General features: G+C 39.1%; 1 protein-coding gene across 28 annotated transcripts in view; it reads right to left on the bottom strand.

The window, feature by feature from the left end:
• Window positions 1-19,687, bottom strand: part of NPAS3 (neuronal PAS domain protein 3) — an 876,069-nt gene that overhangs the window by 252,087 nt on the left and 604,295 nt on the right. The window lies entirely within an intron of this gene.

A 19,687-nucleotide genomic window follows, 5' to 3' on the forward strand; every position in this document is an offset into this window, starting at 1 on the left:
TAGGCTGAAGTATTATAAACTGTAATCCTTTTTTTTTTTTGCAAAACTCTGTATTAAAGTTTTACTGTGAAAGATCTAGTTTCCATTATGGCTCCTGAAATGGAAAGAAAGGAAGAAAGAGAAGGGAAAAAGGAGGATGCCACACATGATCTGTAAGTTCTAAAATCTTATCCACTTTTCAAATGGAAGGCTGCATTTTCAGTTTGATGAATGGTGTAAATCATCACAGACTCCAACTGTAAGACACCACCCAAATTGAGAATAAATTTGCTTCAAATTCTTGAAATCCAAGTGCATCTCATATCCATCATCCTCATGTTTTTTGTTTTGCTTTATTTATTAAGTTTAAACCAGGGAGGTTGCACAAGTACTGCTTGCACAGCAAAAGGGTTTTTAAAGATTAATGGTATTTACAAAGACTATGAATTTGGGAATACAGGAAATCCTCACTGGGAACAAGGTATGTAGCAACATTAAATTAATGACATAATTTTTAAATACAGAAAAGTGGAAGAGGCATGTAAAATTCAGGTAGAAAAATGCACTGCCTAAAATCTCAGCAATAATTTCATTCTTTTAAAATACTGAACTTTTGGGAACTATATATGTATACATGAAATAAATATATATATATGTGTGTGTACGTATCTTTCTGGGAATGAATTGTGTGTGTGTGTGTGTGTGTGTGTGTGTGTGTGTGTGTGTATATGAAATTTGGATTCTATACTTCCTGGTCCTTTTTATAGCCCCAAAGGTCAGAAACTATAGTAGCGTCTAATCTCCTACTCTGATTTAGTAGGTTCCGAAAACAATTCAAAAGTTATATTGTATTGTTCCACTAAAAGCAAATTACACAATAGACAAGCTTTTGGTAAAGATAGTACAATAGTAATAGCTAACGTTTATTAAATAGCTCGCATTTATCATGTACTAAGCAGTTTGCATGTATTGTCTCTTAATTTTCACAAGTACCATTTGAGGTAATTATATTATTACCCACATTTTACATATAAGAAAATTGAGCTTGGCAAAGTTAGGCAATGTGCCTGACCCTAGTAAGTGGTAAAGTTAGGATTCAAACTCGGGCTGTCAGGCTCAACTATACCACCTTCCACTAAAAATAAAGATTAACTGATACGATAACATTAATGAAAAGATACATTGGACAGCATTTCTGATGTCAAAATATTTGTATTAAGAGGGAGCCTGTAACTTCTTAAAAATCATCACTTGTTTTTGAATGATTTCTTCAGATAATAGAACCCTACCATTAGGGGTAGGAGATAAATGGGAATAGGGATGACAAGACAGTTCTTAAGTCACTTCCACAAGAGGTCATCTGGTCACCTTTACTTTGTAATGTCTCCCTGAAAACATCTTGGGAACATGGAACAATATCTATGAGAACTGGATCTTATCTTTGACAAAACTGCCAAGCCCTCTGAGGCTCCTGAGACCTAATCCTTCAAGCTTAGAAGTGGTACAGTAGCAGCTGACTTTGAACCAAAAGTGCAAAAGGAGGGAAGTTTTCTTTGTAGAAGTTTGAGAAGCATCTCATTTCAACACGTCTTCACCTCAAACAAGATGTCTCCCAGAGCTAAGGCTGACTCATGAGGATGAAGCCTCCCTCTTCTGACCTTCCCCAGGGAGAAAAGAGCCTGCTTAGGTTTTCCATTCAACCCAAGCCATGACCTGGAATGTAATCACAGGAGATGGCTTACACATGTGTCGTCTTCTCAAACTATAAATTGCCATCGTCAGATTGGAAGGACACACAGAGGGAGATCACAAGATAACTTTAATGGGGCAAGTGACAGTCAGAAGGATGCATGAGAGCAGAAGAAAGGATAGATGGTGCTGGCATTGAGATGATCCCTTGTTGCCCAAACTCTCATTTTTCAGATGAATAACCTGAGGCACAGAGAGGCTAAGTGGCTGGGTAAGACCATCCAGCTAGCTCGTGCCAGACCCAGTATTAAATATGCTGCCTCCCATGGTATTAATAAAGCATTTGTGACATTGCATCATCCTGGTCCCAACTCCCAGGAGAATTAATTTCTCAACAATGGGGAATAACAGTCTTATTCATCTTTAACCAACACCTAACCACTGCTCAACTAAGACTTATAAAATCTAGTTCTACCTCCAAGCCCAAAGCTCTTTCCCTTACACCACAATGCTAGAATGACTAAAAGGAATGGCACTTTATTTCCTCCAAGAGCTCTGTTTATGGAGCTATTAGATTATTTGCAGATTCTGATGCCACAGATGTCTAACATCATCTGGGGTATCCCCTGACATTTGGAAGATCAGAGTTAGACTGGATCCTTTCACCGTCTTCTAAAATACTCAGTGTTATTCACTGGCCACCAACACATATCCTTTACTTTATCACTGAAAGGGATGCTGATTTTTTTTTTAAGTAAGTTCATACCTCATGTATTTACTAAAATACTAGAGGAGGTTTGGGCACCATAGCAGGGAAAAGGAATATCTGGAGGCTAAACATCTGATGCTATGAAGCAGTGGCGATCTAAGAACTGGCCAGTTTTGTTTGGCAAAAACAGAGGCTTCGACACATGTTCCAATTTCCTGGTGAGATTAAAATGAGGCTATGTCTACATGACACAAAACAGCCAGTCAATGCAATTAAAAATAACGGCCAATTTGGTGGGGGATAAAAACAACTAGTCAGATTAGTTGCTTGTCATTACAAAGGTAAACAAAAGAGGTTAGTTAACTGTATTTCTCACTTTTATGCTTATCATTTCAGAAATCGTATCTGTAGTATGAGATGAACTTGGGTATAATTATCTTTCAAACAAAGAATGGGATAGGAAACCAGGTCTCCAGCAGGTTAGCAAGGTTGCCCTTCACAGTGCCACTACTTTCTGCTTCAGGGTCACCCCTGTCTATAGTTAGCTGTATTTGGCTACTCAGAAAAGTTTTAAGAGTAGCATAAACATTGGTCTAATGTGGTTGTCTTCATTTTAAAAAGTGGGAGGAGGAAGAAAACATTTAATTAATTAGTCTTGGGAACCAAATACAATCAATCTGAAAGTTCTCTAGAAATTTCAAAAATTTTGAAACGAGAAAGCTACTATATACTGAGCAGTTTCAATCACTGCAGGCTATATATATATATATATATATTTTTTTTTTTGCAAAAACTGCCCACTGTTTTCAACAGGCGCCAATTAAGATTCTGGGGTCAAAGGGTTAATTACATCTTCTTACTCAGTATGTAGAATTTTCTGATTATTAACTAAGGTTGGATTAAGATGAAAAAGAACCTACACAAATGTTAATGCTAGTCCCTCCTTGAGAAGATTTATTATAAAGTCACGCTGAAATCTATCTGCTTTCCTCAAAGTAGATGGAGAACAAAAATCTTAGAAGAAACAGTAAAACAGACGTTTTCAAGGCATGGAAGTATCTGATTTATCAAGACAGTTTTCTTATTACTAAAACCAGTTCTTAGCCATCTCGACAGGGCTGATGGGAGATTTCCTTTGTCACATCCCAGTAAGTCTATGAGGTACACAGGCAGCAATGAAGCTTGGATACAGAAGTCAGGAGCTAAAGCATCTCTGAATAATAATGCCTGTAATTATAATTTATATCCCCTGACATCAGTGTAACATATAAAGTGTAAGGCACAGTTTCTTAACCCCAAAAGCTGAGTGCTTCTAACAGTATTTGTCAAATGATGAGGCTATTTCCTTGCAGGGTATGAAACTAACTACAGCTTCATGATTGAAGGTATACTAATGTTTAATGCATTGTGCTAAATGGATTTATATTTGTCAAAGTGGTTTTGTCTCTGCTCTCTTCTTTTTCTGCACATTTCACTGCAGCCAAATTTCAGAGCGGAACTTTTACAGTGGCACCCTTATAGGGATAATTCTCATGTATGTGACTACTCTGAAATTAGTGGTTCTTTCTACTGCATTCCCATATAGAAGAGATAAAAAAATATCACCCAAACTCTTTTCCTATGACCTAACTCCAGTTAGAGTGAAGAATTACCAGTAGGCTAGGTTATTTTAATGACAGATTATTTTAAACTAAGCCTTCACCATCTGTTCCACCCCCTAATTATGAATGCAAAAAGAACATATTTCACAATTACATCAGTAAAAAAGTAAGATATACGTGATTTAAATGCATGCATGTGCTCCATGTCCAATGCACCGTGCATCTGTGATGTTCTCCTCCTCCAGGCTTAGGTTCTGGAGAAAATAACCACCCATGATAAAGTACCGTCTCTGACACACTCAACTTTTCCTTCAAGCCCAGGGTTTTTCATTGTTAGGACATAATTCTGTTAGGACCAGAACAGAACATGAACTGGAGCACAATACTTGCCAGCCATTAGAGACCAGTACTTTTTAACTGTTAAAATGGCTTTGTGTTAACAGGGAGAGGCTGCATGAAAAAATTGCTTCTGCTACCTGAGCAATGGGTTGGCACTGGAGATCCATGAGTCTGCCCTTGAGCCACATCTCCATGGTCATGAAAGAATGAAGAAGCCAAGCACAAAAGAAGTGTGGCCTGGAGAGTGAGGACAGGGCTCTAATACTTATATTTCCCCTCTGTTTTGGCAACAGATAAAAGAGTGAGAAGAAAATTTCTTAGGTTTTTTTTTTTTTGGACTTTGGATACATGAACACTTTGATAGAGCTCATTAGGATGCCATGTTGCCCTGTGACTGCACACAGGCGGTGATGCTGCACCACTCGTGCACACACATGGACTCCCAGCAACCTTGAGGAGAGGTTGCAGTGAGGTCAGAAGGGCCCACCAGTATCTGTTCATGGGGAAGAAACATTTCCCAAATTTTGCCATTGCAATCTGAGTTTTAACCATCCTGCACTGTGCAGAAACAAAAGCCTTATTTTTAGAAGGACTCTAAGCCAAGAATGTATTTCAAAGTGGAGAAAAGCACACATCAAAGGTGTGGGCTTTTATTTAACTCTCAGGAACCTCCCAGAGTTTTCTGGGGCTCCTGCATCTGGTCTCTTCCTTTGTTTCCCCACCAGCGACGGGTCAATAACATGAAGCCTAATAGCACAGGTGTGTGTCATGGTCACATACCAAAGGCCACATGTTCCCCAATCACAATAACAAGTTGGATTAATTCAGTCACATTTGACTATTTTTCCTCTAAAACAGAATTCCAGAACAATAGACCTTGACACCACAAGGCACCTTAAGAGTTTCCTAAAGCACAGAAATCCAAACATCTTAGGTAAGAAAACTGTGCAGAGAGACACAGATGGCCTCTCGTCAGTTCTTGGAGGACAGGTACCAGAATACAAGGGGCGATGCTGAGCTGGTGAAATGTTAAAACATGAAAAGAACAAAGATATCTGCTTTCTATGTGAAGAGCTCAGGTTTTGCTTTTGCTCATTAAAATTCCATTTTGTGGGCACTGTGTATCAAAGTGCTGACCTTTCTTCTCCAGGATGCTAGTTCAAGCCTTATATCCAGGATTGAGGGAGGTGGATTTCTTGAACATCCAGCCAAATGGACAACAGGCTCTGGTATAAAGAAGGGGGCAACATTTGGTGGACTCATGTGTCTGTGTCTCAATGCCATGGGGGGAACACACAGACTCCACATTATCTGTGGCTTGTCCCCAGGGGACCAGGACCACACCTGAGGCAGAAATGACCACAGTGGCTCACAAGCTCCTTGCCTCCAGGAGAGGCTTCCTGCTAGTTATTCTAGGGCATGAATATCCAATGGAATGTTAAAACATCTCCTTTTTGCGAATGTAGCACATGAATTTACTGGAACACAGGCTCTGCAGAATCCAGGAGCTATTTCCTTACTGTGCATCTTTCCCTTTGAATTCAGAGTCCTCTTTCAAGTTAAAGGAGGAATTCCCAGGTTGGCAGAAATAATATAAGAACTACATTGTACTGGTCCTGAAAGGCCTGCAAATGTCACAGCTTTGCTTTGGCTACACATGGAGCCTGGTCACACACAGGGTTCCAGATGTCTTTCAAATTGTTTATGCTATACAAAATATCATACAAAAAAGAACAGATACAAATAATTGTTTATTGGATATCTTTTAGATCACAGGATACTGGAAAACAGGGAATGGTAATTATACACATATACACACACATGATTTACATATAGTATATATCATATATACTATTATATAGCATATATAATACATATCATCATCTTACAGGATTTTTAAACAATGCTCAGTTCACTTAAATACTTACCATAGAGAAGAGGGAAGGGAAAGAAACAAACATTTGTCAGGAAAATTACTTAGACCAAATGTGAACTGGGTATTATTTAATTCCACTTCATGCAACTGAGGCTCAGAGAAGTTAAGTACACTGCCCAATGTCACACATCAATCCGTGAGAGATCTAAGCAAGGGCTCTCCTGCTCCTCCTGCTCCTGGAATTACCTGCTGGGGATTTCAGTTGTTTCACACCCCATCAGAGCTGCTAGGACCTTACTTCTCCTCCTGCATTTCTTTCTACACAAGCAATTCTCATGTTCCTACTGTTTCAGTGTGATGCACGTGGAAAACACCTGCTGAGTGCTTCCTATGCACCAGGCCTGTACCACCCAAGCTTTTACAAAACTGAACAAACTCATGAGTTACTTTCTTAAAGAAAGTTCCTCTGTGAGATCCAGGGCTAAGAAAATGTGTCAAATTGGAAATTAACTTTATGAAACATAAAAGCTGAGAGACAGAGGCAGTTCAGGATGCTGGTGGGGATGCGTGTTTGATATCACCAAGCTCCACACCTCTAATATGCTGTCTTTAGATTGGAAAGGCATGGATTGATGGAATTTGTATTTTTTAAGCTTTACTGAGATATAATTGACACATGAAATTTTAAGATATTCAAAGCGTATACTGTGATGATTTGATATATGTATACATTGTAAAAGAGTCCTCCCATCTGGTTAATTATCCCATACATCACCTCACATATTTATCTTTTTGGAATTTTAAAGGGACAGTCAAGAGACTGCAGACCTCAAGGAAATTCTCATGCCTCAGAGAAAGAGGCTAATGCCTATAAACACAAAAGGGACTTCAGTTAACAAATCATTGCTAGGAGAACCATACCTCCCAGCAGGCCACAGACAGGACAAGGTTTGAGAACACACAGTAGCAGGCCATGGGCCTGGGCAGCATGCTAATTCCATTTCCCGCCCCAAAGTTTTTTCATTCAGACTTAGGGATTTTTTCTTTTCCCTCACTGGTATTATATGTAGTATTTTATATAGAAATGATGGTGAAAATGAGATGGACTTTATAGAAATTTATTTTACAGTCATGTTTACTTAAAAATACATCCTTGCTGATGCGAGGTAGGCCCACACTGCCATTCTTGTTATGGTTGATTATGACATGGACCTGACTATTTACTGGGCAGTCAGTAACTTTAAAGACTGGGATCTTTAAAAGGAAATAATAAAAGCTTTGTATGTGTATTCCTTTAGATAAGGAGTTTGTGTCAGGGGTAGTAACAATGATTAAAGAGCCCCATAATGAATTTAGCATATTAAAAGACCACTTAGAGACCTCAGATATTAATCTGGTGCATTCACACATGAGTTTCAATTTAGGAAACATCTATTGTTATCTTTAGGGGAAGGGTATTAAAAACATTTGTAGTGAAAAGAACTTGACTGTTAAAAATATAGTTGCCTGCTATAAGACTCTAGAAAGTTGTCCATTTCTTCCAGATTGTCAAATTTGTTGGCATATAATTGATCATAATATTCTCAAATGTTTTTTTGTATTTCTGCAGTATCTGTTGTGATTTCTCCTTTTTCATTTCTAATTTTGTTTATTTGGGTTCTTTCTCTCCTCTTCATAGTGAGTCTAGCCAGAGGTTTTTCAATTTTGTTTACCTTTTCAAAGAACAGTAAATAAAATGGCTCTTGGTTTTATTGATTTTTTTCTACTGTTTTTTTGAATCTCTATTTTATTGATTTCCTCTTTGATCTTTATGATTTCCTTCCTTCTGCTGACTTTAGTTTTGTTGTTGTTGTTGTTGCTGCTGCTGTTCTTTTTCTTTTTTTCTTTTTTTTTTTTTTTGCTATTTCTTTGGGCCGCTCCCGCGGCATATGGAGGTTCCCAGGCTAGGGGTCCAATCGGAGGTGTAGCCACCAGCCTACGCCAGAGCCACAGCAACGCGGGATCCGAGCCGCATCTGCAACCTACACCACAGCTCACGGCAACGCAGGATCGTTAACCCACTGAGCAAGGGCAGGGACCGAACCCGCAACCTCATGGTTCCTAGTCGGATTCGTTAACCACTGCGCCACGACGGGAACTCCTGCTGTTCTTTTTCTAATTCATGTAGGTGGTGGGTTAAGTTGTCAATTTGAGATCTTTCTTTTGAGGAATGCCTGTATTGCTATGAATTTCCCTCTGGGAATACACATGATCAAAGAGGTAAAGGACTTATATGCTGAGAACTATAAAACATTAATCAAGGACATTAAAGAAGATGTAATGAAATGGAAAGATATTCCATGTTCCTGGATTGGAAAAATTAATATTGGAAAAATGGCCATACTATGCAAAGCAATCTACAGATTCAATGCAATCCCTATCAAATTACCCATGACATTTTTCACAGAACTAGAACAAACAACCCAAAAATTTATATGGAAACACAAAAAACCCAGAATTGCAAAAGCAATCCTGAGAAACAAAAACCAAGCAGGAGACACAACTCTTCCAGACTTCAAGCAATATTACAAAGCCACAGTCATCAAGACAATGTGGTACTGGTACCTAAACAGACATACAGACCAATGGAACAGAAGGGAGAACACAGAAATAAACCCTGACACCTATGGGCAATTAATCTTTGACAAAGGAGGCAAGAACATAAAGTGGGAAAAAGACAGTTTATTCAGCAAGAATTGCTGGGAAACTTGGACAGGTGCATGCAAAGCAATGAAAGTAGAATACACCCTCATGCCATGCACAAAAATAAACTCAAAATGGCTGAAAGACTTAAATATAAGACAAGACACCATAAAACTCCTGGAAGAGAACATAGGCAAAACATTCTTTGATATCAACCTTATGAATATTTTCTCAGGTCAGTCTCCCAAAGCAACACAAATAAGAGCAAAAATAAACCAATGGGACCTAATCAAACTGACAAGCTTTTGCACAGCAAAAGAAACCAAAAAGCTAACTTACAGAATAGGAGAAAATAGTTTCAAATGATGCAACTGACAAGGGCTTAATCTCTAGAATATAAAGGCAACTTATACAACTCAACAGCAAAAAAGCCAACAACCCAATGGAAAAATGGGCAAAAGACCTGAATAGACATTTCTCCAAGGAAGATACACAGATGGCCAACAAGCACATGAAAAAATGCTCAACATTGCTGATCATAACAGAAATGCAAATCAAAACTACCATGAGATACCATTTCACACCAGTTAGAATGGCCATCATTAATAAGTCCACAAAGAACAAGTGCTGGAGGGGTTGTGGAGAAAAGGGAACCCTCCTGCACGTCGGTGGGAAGGTAAGCTGGTACAACCACTATGGAGAACAGTATGGAGGTACCTTAGAAATCTATACATAGAACTACCATATGACCCAGCAATCCCACTCTTGGGCATCTATCCGGACAAAACTTTCCTTAAAAAAGACACATGCACCCACATGTTCATTGCTGCACTATTCACAATAGCCAAGACATGGAAACAACCCAAATGTCCAGCAACAGATGATTGGATTAAGAAGATGTGGTATATATACACAATGGAATACTACTCAGCCATAAAAAAGAATGGAATAACGCCATTTGCAGCAACATGGACAGAACTAGAGACTCTCATACTGAGTGAAATAAGTCAGAAAGAGAAAGACAAAAACCATAGGATATCACTCAATTCTGGTATCTAATATACAGCACAAATGAACCTTTCCATAGAAAAGAAAATCATGGACTTGGAGAACAGACTTGTGGTTGCCCAGGGGGAAGGGGAGGAAGTGGGAGGGATTGGGAGCTTGGGGTTAATGGATGCAAACTATTGCTCTTGGAATGGATTTACAATGAGATCCTGCTGTGTAGCACTGAGAACTATGTCTAGATACTTACAACGCAGCATGACAATGGGAGAAAAAATTATGTATACATGTATGCGTGACTGGGTCCCCATGCTGTACAGTGGGGAAAAAAAAAGTGTGTTGGGGGAAATAACAATAAAAAATAAATTAAAAAAAATACAGTTGCCATCGACTGACTGAATTATGTCCCTGCAAATTTCATACATTGAAGCTCCAAACCCCAATGTAACTATATTTAGGGACGAGTTTTTTAAGAGGTAATTAAAGGTAAATGAGGTCATACTGGTCCTAATCTGATCGGACTGGTGGCCTTATAAGAAGAGAGAGCTCCAGCTCTCCACAGGCATGTACCCAGGAAAGGCCATGCAAACACACAGCAAAAAGACTGCCACCTGCAAGCCAGGAGTAGGGTCCACACCAAAATTTGATCATGCTGGCACCTTGATTTTGGACCTTTAGCCTCCAGACCTATGAGAAAATGAATTTCTGTTGTTTAAGCATCCAGTCTATGGTATTAAGTTATGGGAATCTAAGTTAAGACACTAGTTAAAAAATTCTTTTTTTTCTTTCTTTTTAGGGCCACACGTGGGGCATATGAAAGTTCTCAGACTAGAAATCAAATTGGAAATGCAGCTGCCGGCCTACAACATAGCCACAGCAATGTGGGATCTGAGCCATGCCTGTGACCTACACCACAACTCACGGCAACACTGGATCCTTAACCCACTGAGTGAGGTCAGGGAATCAAACCGTGTCCTCATGGATACTAGTTAGGTTCGTTACCTATGAGCCACAATGGGAATTCCTAGTTAAGAAATTCTGGTTGGGGAAAATGCTTGGGCCATGAAAACCTTCAATGCTAATTTCAGGAAATCATTGTAACTAGATTTTCTCTACTCTCCATTATACAGATCATTCATATAATTAATAATTAATTTTTACAAGACCTGCATAAAGCTACAAATAAGATGGACTGCGAATAGTAGCATTTAGTTTTAGAAATCGACAATGCTTATTAGGATTGTTCTTGAAATCTTTTTAAAGTAATTGCACCTCTTCTGTTTCCTACCTTTATGATATTGAAATCTTTATATAGGTTTGCTGTACATTTCAAATGCTTAGAAGCTCCACTGCTTCACTGCCTTAGCTCCATACAAGGTGGAGGTGCACATTTATGTGAAAATCAATTACTCTGATGGAACTGGGAACCTGATCCTGAATGATCTTGGGATAAACAGCTTGGGTTAACCAACTTGCTATGGCTCTCTGCTGCTTTGCTGACCTTCTATTTTCATTTCACAGTTGGTCTCTGAGTCTAGGTAAGAAAGACTAGCATACATGGTTGCCCACAGAGCTCTCATCCTATTCAGGGGGTCCAAGTAAATGCTTCTGCTTTTATCCCCATATGCCTATTTAACACACATGAAGCAGAAGAGACTGTGGATTTTGTTGTTTGCTAACACACCTGCATATACACAAAGCATAACAACTAATGTCATAAGAAATCTTTTTCAGTGAATCTCTAGATGATACCCTTCAAAGCAGAGCAATCGAGTGTGAAATTTGCTGGCACCAAATCTGCTAGGTGTACATTAAATGACAGTCCAAATTTATACAATTAAAAGCAGAGGTACCTGGCTATGTATCTTGGATTCTGCCATGGATGAATGCAGGAACTGAATGCAAGGGATGGGATATGAAGGTTTTGGTGTCTGTAATTTTGTGGGATAAAGACATCAGTAAGGAAAAAATTAAATTCTGGTATTTGCCACTGACTTAAGTAAAGAAGAAATTAATATGAAAAATGAGACTGGTGTTTTCTTCCATTTCCTGATCTCCTTCATTGACTATCCTGACTGGAAGAGAATTCATTGCTATCATTGAAGAGTAACTGGCTCTTTTATTATTTGAATTCCTGGGATCAAAAGACGCTTTACCCAAAATCCCAGTGAGATTTAACAGGCATCATGGGGCTAAAGTTGTCTACGGAGAAGTGTAACTAATAGAAGTGCAAAGATAAAGTCCAAGGTGACTGGCTTCAGTGTAAAATCAGACAAATAACAGTGACTTGAAGAAGGTGAAGGACATGTCTGATCTCAGGACACTACGGGGCTTACCACCTCACACCTTCCTAACCCACCTATGAGGCAGCAACAGTGACAGACCCAGCTATTTTCTGTTTCAGCTACTTTACTAAGTCAAATGGTCACGTGCTCAGGAGTTCACATTATGGCTCAGTGGAAACGAATCTGACTAGCATCCATGAGGACGCAAGTTTGACCCTTGGCCTCACTCAGTGGGTTAAGGACCTGGCATTGCCATGAGCTGTGGTGTAGGCTGCAGATGTGGCTTGGATCTGGCACTGCTGTGGCTGCACTGCAGGCCAGTAGCTACAGCTTCAATTTGACCCCTATCCTGGGAACCTCCATAGGCCATGGGTGTGGCCCTAAAAAAAAAAAAAGACAAAAAATAAAATATGTATTCAGATTTGCTTTAAAAATATTCCAAAGGTATAATTCTGTTTTGTCTTGAAGTTTTTACCAGAGTAATGCATCATGAGTATCAAAGGGTAAAATAAATTCAATATATGAAACTGTCACTGTCAATTTTTCAGGAGCAGATCTGTTTCTTTTTTTTTTTTTTTTGTGATAGTTTTGAATTCTATAGTTTTTGTCTGTTTTTTTTTCTTTTCTAAAAAACATTTTTTATTAAAGTATAGTTGATTTCCAATGTTTGTTTGATTCAGCAGAAATTGAAGAGCTGTTCTTTGAATTTTGAGATGCCTGGATACTTGGCTATATACATGCTCAAAAGATGCTCGCAATATGCTCTTATAATTACCCAACAGGGCTGGATCATTACATGGAGCTAAAAATGCCACCATATAAATTTCCCAGGGAGGAGGATGTCAAAACTTTTCGGCCAGAGGTCACCTTTCCTTTCTCTCCTGTCCTAGAGTGCTCGCAGGATCCTGAAGATCACGCAGAATCTTGCCCTTTCCTAGTTCCTTAGTGAAGTTAGGGCTGGTAACTGACATCTTAGACACCTGTCAAAGAGCAGCAGACCTTGCTCTTCTGCTTTTTTTTCCTGAAGCAGCGCAGAGCATCAACCTGCTGGGCAGGGCTAAGTGACTGCATTCTGTCTTGGGCTATTTGACATGGGTGGCTACAGAACACCACAGCTCTACTTTACAGAGAGTGTATCAACTAACAGACCTGAGGAAGCACTAGATAAAAGTGTTTTCAGTGACTCAGGGCCACATGGTTTACTGAAGTTATATAATAGCCATAACATTATACAACCTGCAGGGATTCACTGTAACAATAACCTACGTTCTGCATGATCTATTCAAAGGCACTGATGTGCCAATTTGCAGCAATTCCAAAAGAAATTTGCAGTTGGTCATATTGATAATTCATTCACTAGAAATCTTGAATCAATATTCTCAGCCTGATTCTAATGTGCACAATGATCCATTTACCTACACTTTTGACTTAAATAGCTAAAGATAGGTTAGAACAAAAGATAATTTGAAAATGGATATATTCCACTATTCAATGCATTTGATGAATAATTGTCTCCCTCTCAATGACTACTGGACTTATTAAAATTCCATTTAGTCTACAGAATTTATAGTGGTCTCACCATATAGCCCTTTAACACCTTCAGCCACAACTGTCACCTGCTACGTAGCCACTCTCAGCCTTCTCTGTCAAAGGCATCTAAACTGCCAACAACAGAGGTATGAAGGAAAAAAGGATATTGATTAAATTCTAAGTCTGATTTTTCACCTGGCCCTCTGCCTGGTTTCTCAGAAGGATTGGGTATGTGAACTAGCATTGTTTTCATTACTAAGATGGTGTTTTTCTTAGCTATGGAGAACTCCAAGACTACAAGATGATCATGCAGTCATTTTCTACCTGTATCTACCACATTCCACCATATAACCTTGCAGAATCAACTTCTTAATGAAGTTCCTAATAATTTAAGAAAGATGAATCCCCGTGACAACTCTTCCTTTGATATCACTTAGAGTGTAAGTAAACATTACCCTTCCATGAATGACCTTAGCCTGAAAAAAGTGAGGATGGGTAACATTACCTGGGGTCACCTTGGAAACCAGTGCACAAGTTTGGGATCAACCGCTTCTATCTCACTTCTAGTTCTCATTTTAGCTGCCTTTTCATTTTTACTTTTTTCTTCCTAGTTTCTTTTCTTCATCTCTTCTCCTTTCACCGTTTGGTTGCTTTCTGCATTCATCTCTCATTTAGTGAGAGAAATGTTGACGGTTGTGGAGATGGTGTGGTGTGTGTGTGTTCCACGTTTCCCGGCAATCCTGCTCTGACTGTGCTGTATGTGAAAACTCCCCTGGGCAGTAAAACAAGCACAGATATGTTCATATATCTGACTCATGGATGTACAGTGATTTCTGACAATTTTTGAAGACCATGAATGTCTTCCAATTCATGTAGGCTAGTGTAAATTTTGTGTGGTGGAATATTGGGGGTGGATTATTACTGTCTCCAATGAGATTTGTTCATTCTAGCCTTGACCTTTTCCAACAAGTGAGATTTGTTTTATTGTCTTGCTTGGGGGCTTCTCCTTAGTAATAGGATGACCTACTTTAATTTCTACTTAAATGCTTCATAGGCTGGAGAGCGAGTTCCCCTAAAGGACTGAGCCCCTAAAGACTCAAATTGGCCTCTGTGTCCTAATGGAAGACTTTTATCCCAAAGCAAATAAAAAATATATTAAGGGTTTTACAAACACAACCTTAAGCCTTTATCATTTTCTGTATGTTCCTTCTATTCTCATTATAAGAAATCACACTTGCTTAAGACATTTGCTGCTCCTCTCCATCAGATTTTTATCCCTTTCCTGGTTCTTTTCTGCCACGATAGGCACCTTTTGTGAAAGTGGACAGCCGATATTATTTTGTCCTTTCCTAAGAGGTACACAGACATGATCTCTTAGGCAGGACTAACTAACATACTTTATGTTGGTACAGTCTCCACAGTTTATCAAAATCCTGAATTCCACTTGAGCTAGTAAGATCAAGACAGTGTAATGGTAAATGACTCACATTATTAGCAATATTCTATAACATAGCGAGCCCAGCTCTTTTCCATAATCTCAGCAAAGTTAAGGAACACACTCTAACGGGAAATGAACAAAAGAAATTCTTTCAAAATTTCCCCAAATGCAATTCTTCCTTATATTGGGCTTCCTTAACACACTGGACTATGTTATCTCAAGCAAAATTTTCAACACCATGACATACATAAAACCATCATTTAGAACAGGATGAAAATTCTTGTCCCCAAAGGTTTACTACATAAAAATCTCTGGGTTCTGCTGTGAATCACTTATGCTTGCTTCTTCAAGGCTGCAACAGTTTGGTTTCCAGGGACACACACAAGAGAATAGTGGGTAGCAAGTGACCCAGCAACTTTCTGGAGAAAATATATTGCTAATGCTCCATTTGGACTTATTAGGAAGTTTGAATGAATTACACAATAAAACACATAGGCTTAACACACTCAAGTGCAAAGACACTATCTGTTTTGCAGGACGTGGGCTGAAGCATTAGGACTCTTCCTACACTTTTCTGCTCTGCTCAGCTGACAACAGTATTGCTGATACTGTAAGCAGCTCAGGTGGTTTAAAGACAACTGATCCTTGCACATCTCTCTCTCTGGTCTTTCTAGGGTCCTCAAGGCAAAAGCAATCCTGGGATCATCTGGGCCAGGTAAGGTACCAAGAAGGGGGTAGGGGGTCTGAGCTATAGGAACATATCCCAAGCCTTGGTAAGAAGTATGAAAGAGGAGTCAGAGGACTTTATAGGAATCCCCAACACTCCAACAAAGAAGAGGAATGAGGAGGGAAGAAAAGATGTGTCAGGCAGAGGAACTACTTCTGATTCCAGGGCACCTCAATTGTGATCACTACCAAGGATCCAGGAACATTCTATAGCTTCTACAAGAAGTAACTTAATTGAGTTCTTGGAAAATGCTCAGCGAGGGGGCTGTCTTGCTGAGGCCATAGCTCATGGCTCAAAGACCTAGCACTATGGAGAAGCCTCTCCTAATTCCATCTTCCAGGCATCCTCAATATGAGAGGCATGACTCCATCAGAAAGTCCATGGTCAGGTTCAGAGGGGCTCTAAGATTTAAGGCAATGGTACAGAAGCTAGGAAAATTATGTCCTTGTCTCCTCAGTCCCTTCCAGAAAGCTAAAGAACTCATGGAGCAGCTTCCACACCCTGCTTTGAAATGAGCATACTTCAAAGTCTTCAAAGTGCAGCACGGTACAATTGGAAGAACATGAGCGTTGCACTCAAACAGACCTAAGTTGGAACTCTGAAGTCACAACCTATTATATGAAAATTTAAAGAATAATATCTATACATTATTTGCTCAGTAAAGATGTTACGATGGCTAGATTGATGCATGTAAAAGTGCCATCATATAGTAGGTATTTAATCAACAGCACATGCAATCATTGTCATCTGACTTGGGATGCTGGTTTAGAAAGAATGTCTGCTAATAAGAGTGGATTTTACCTGGCATAAGGAGAAATACACACTTGGTAAAAGCAGGATAATGTACTAAAGGCAGTACAACTAAATAAGTCAGAGAAGGACTTAAAAGGACGATCAAGAAGATGATTCAGTATTTGTGGTTGAAATAAGCTTTCAGCCTGGTGATAAAAATTCTTCTTTAAAATTTTTAATAAATGCAAGTGGGGGGACATAATATTTGTAAGGGAGAAAAAGACTTTTATAGAAGTTATCAGAAGGAAACATATTAACGGAGTTCCTGTTGTGGCGCAGTGGTTAACGAATCCAACTAGGGACCATGAGGTTGCAGGTTCGATCCCTGGCCTTGCTCAGTGGGTTAAGGATCCAGCATTGCCTGAGCTGTGGTGTAGGTTGCAGACATGGCTCAGATCTGGCGTTGCTGTGGCTCTGGCGTAGGCCAGTGGCTACAGCTCTGATTAGACTCCTAGCCTGGGAACCTCCATATGCCGCGGGAGTGACCCTAGAAAAGGCAAAAAGGCAAAAAAAAAAAAAAGAAAGACAGACCAAAGGAAATGCAGGGTGGGGCAGTGGATGAGACCAATGAAAATAAGAAGATGAAAAAGAAAAACCATAAAAACAGGATAGAAAAAATTTTCAGTTTCATAAGCATGGTCATTTAAAAATGAGAACTCTTCAAGGATATACCCATATGTGTGTATAATATTATACACCATGCTGACTGGACTAGAGGCTGTCTCTGTTTTGAATCCTGGAAGAACTTTACATTGTCTAACCAGTTCAGTTCTTACTTCCTAATTCGGATGTATAGGTGGACGTCACAGATATTGTAGGTTCAGTTCCAGACCACCACAATAAAGCAAATATTGAATAAATCAAGTTACACAAAACTTTTGCTTTCCCAGTGCTATAAAAGTTATGTTTACACTATACTATTGTCTATTAAGTATGCAATAGCATTATGTCTGAAAAAGAATGTACATACATGAACTAAATACATTACTGCTAGGAAATGCTAACCATCATCTGAATCTTCAGCAGTTTATAGTCTTCCTGCCTCAATGCTGATGGCTGTCGACTGGTCAGGGTGATAACTGCTGAAGTTGGGGCTCCTGTGGCTATTTCTTAAAGTAAGACAACAATGAAGTTTGCCATATGGATTGACTCTTCCTTTCACCATTCCCCCATGTCTCCCTCGTCTCAGGCCTTTCTATTCCCTGAGACAAAATAATATTTAAATTAGTCTAGTTAATAACACTGTAATAACCTCTAAGTGTACAAGTGAAAGGAAGAGGTGCATATCTCTCACTTTATATCAAAAGCTGGCAGAGATTAAGCTAGTGAGGAAAGCACATCTAAAGCCAGGATAGACTGAAAGCTATGCCTCTTGTGCTAACAGTTATCCAAGTTGTAAATGCAAAGGAAAAGTTCTTGAAGGAAAATAAAGTGCTACTCCAGTGAGCACATGAATGATCAGAAAACAAAAGTGCCTTATTGCTGATCTGGAGAGAGTTTCAGGGGTCTAGACAGAGAACAAACCAACCACAACATTGCCTTAAGTCAAAGCCTGATCCAAAGCAAGGCCCTAACTCTTTTCAATCCAAGGATGTCTGAGACAAGTGAGGAAGCTGCAGAAAAAAAAGTGTGAAGCTAACAGAGGTTGGCTCACAAGGTTTAAGGAAACATGCCATCTCCATGACATAAAAATACATGGTAAAGCAGCAAGTGCTAATATAGAGCTGCAGCAAGTTATCTAGAAGCTCTGAGATGATAACTGATGAAGGCGGCTACATTAAACAGTAGATTTAGATGGGCAGGGCAGTCAGAACACAGTATTTACCAATTAAATCAATAATGTCTGTGGGCACAGTTCATAGTACCCCCAAACAATTACAACAGCAACATCAAAGATGGCTGAAGACAGATCATGGCAACAAATTAATAATAATGAAAAAGGTTGAACTCTTACAAGAATTAACAAAATTTGACAGAAAAGTGAGCAAATGTTGTTAGAAAAATGGCATCCTTAGTTGTGTTAGATGCAAGGCTTCCAGAAACCTCCAATTTGTAAGAAGCATAGTATCTTTGAAGTGCAATAAAGCAAAACACCATGAAACAAAGAATGCCTGTATATACTATCACCATTCCTGTTTGAGATGAGGAAACTGAGATCATATAGCTAGTAAGTGGCAAGGCAGGAACACAAATGCAGCCTGTGTACTACACATTGACTCTGGCCTTGGACCATATTTTTTCATGGCAGAGATTTTAAACTTTTTGGTAACAAATTGCTACCATTTGTTCCTCTATAGATCTGAGTTCCCTGGAGCAGAGGGTGGAGAAACAGTGCTCAGGGTGATGTCTAGAGTAGACTCAGGGAAAAAAGATAGTTATTGTCTTCTCTGAGTGTGACCTCAGCCAACTGTAGCAGGACTTGACAGTCTGCCAGACATGGTTTAAGTCATACGTTGGTAAATCGTAATGTACAGGGTAGCTCTCATTCCACAGGTGCAATGTTTTAGGTTGGTTCCTAGGCAACTCTTCTCCTCCTAAGCCAAATAATATACATGCATTAAAAAGTAGTATGGCAAATATATACAAAAGCAACTCTCTTATGCCCAAACAGTATTGGAAATTGATATTCATAGTCCCAGAAAAATCAGTTGTATTCAACTATGCATCTGACTAAAATGTAACAGGCTGATATAAAAGTCTATAAGAATTTGAAGCAAGAATGGATAAAGTTCTAAGTACTGAAGCAGTGAAAATGTTAACAGTGACATATGTGTATTAGTAAGTTTCTATTAAACATACTAATACCATAACAGTTTTATACTAATTCTATATTGTTTCCCTCTTTCAAGTCTAACTGGAAGCAGATGAAAGTGGATATGAGCTATAAAGAAGACTGTCTCTAAGCTTCCTCAGACTCTGTGTTCCAGATGAGAATGGGATAGCAAGAGTGGGAGACAGGACGAAGGAAGGCAGCAAGCAACACTCACTGAAGTTTTGTTTTTGTCTGCAGTGGGCTCTACCTCAGTAACTACCTC

Source organism: Sus scrofa, chromosome 7 (assembly GCF_054392235.1).
Source record: "Sus scrofa isolate SSC_HxYL_T2T_F1_AM1 chromosome 7, Sscrofa_HxYL_maternal_Yorkshire_Landrace_v2.0, whole genome shotgun sequence".
In the NCBI taxonomy this organism is placed as follows: domain Eukaryota; kingdom Metazoa; phylum Chordata; class Mammalia; order Artiodactyla; family Suidae; genus Sus; species Sus scrofa.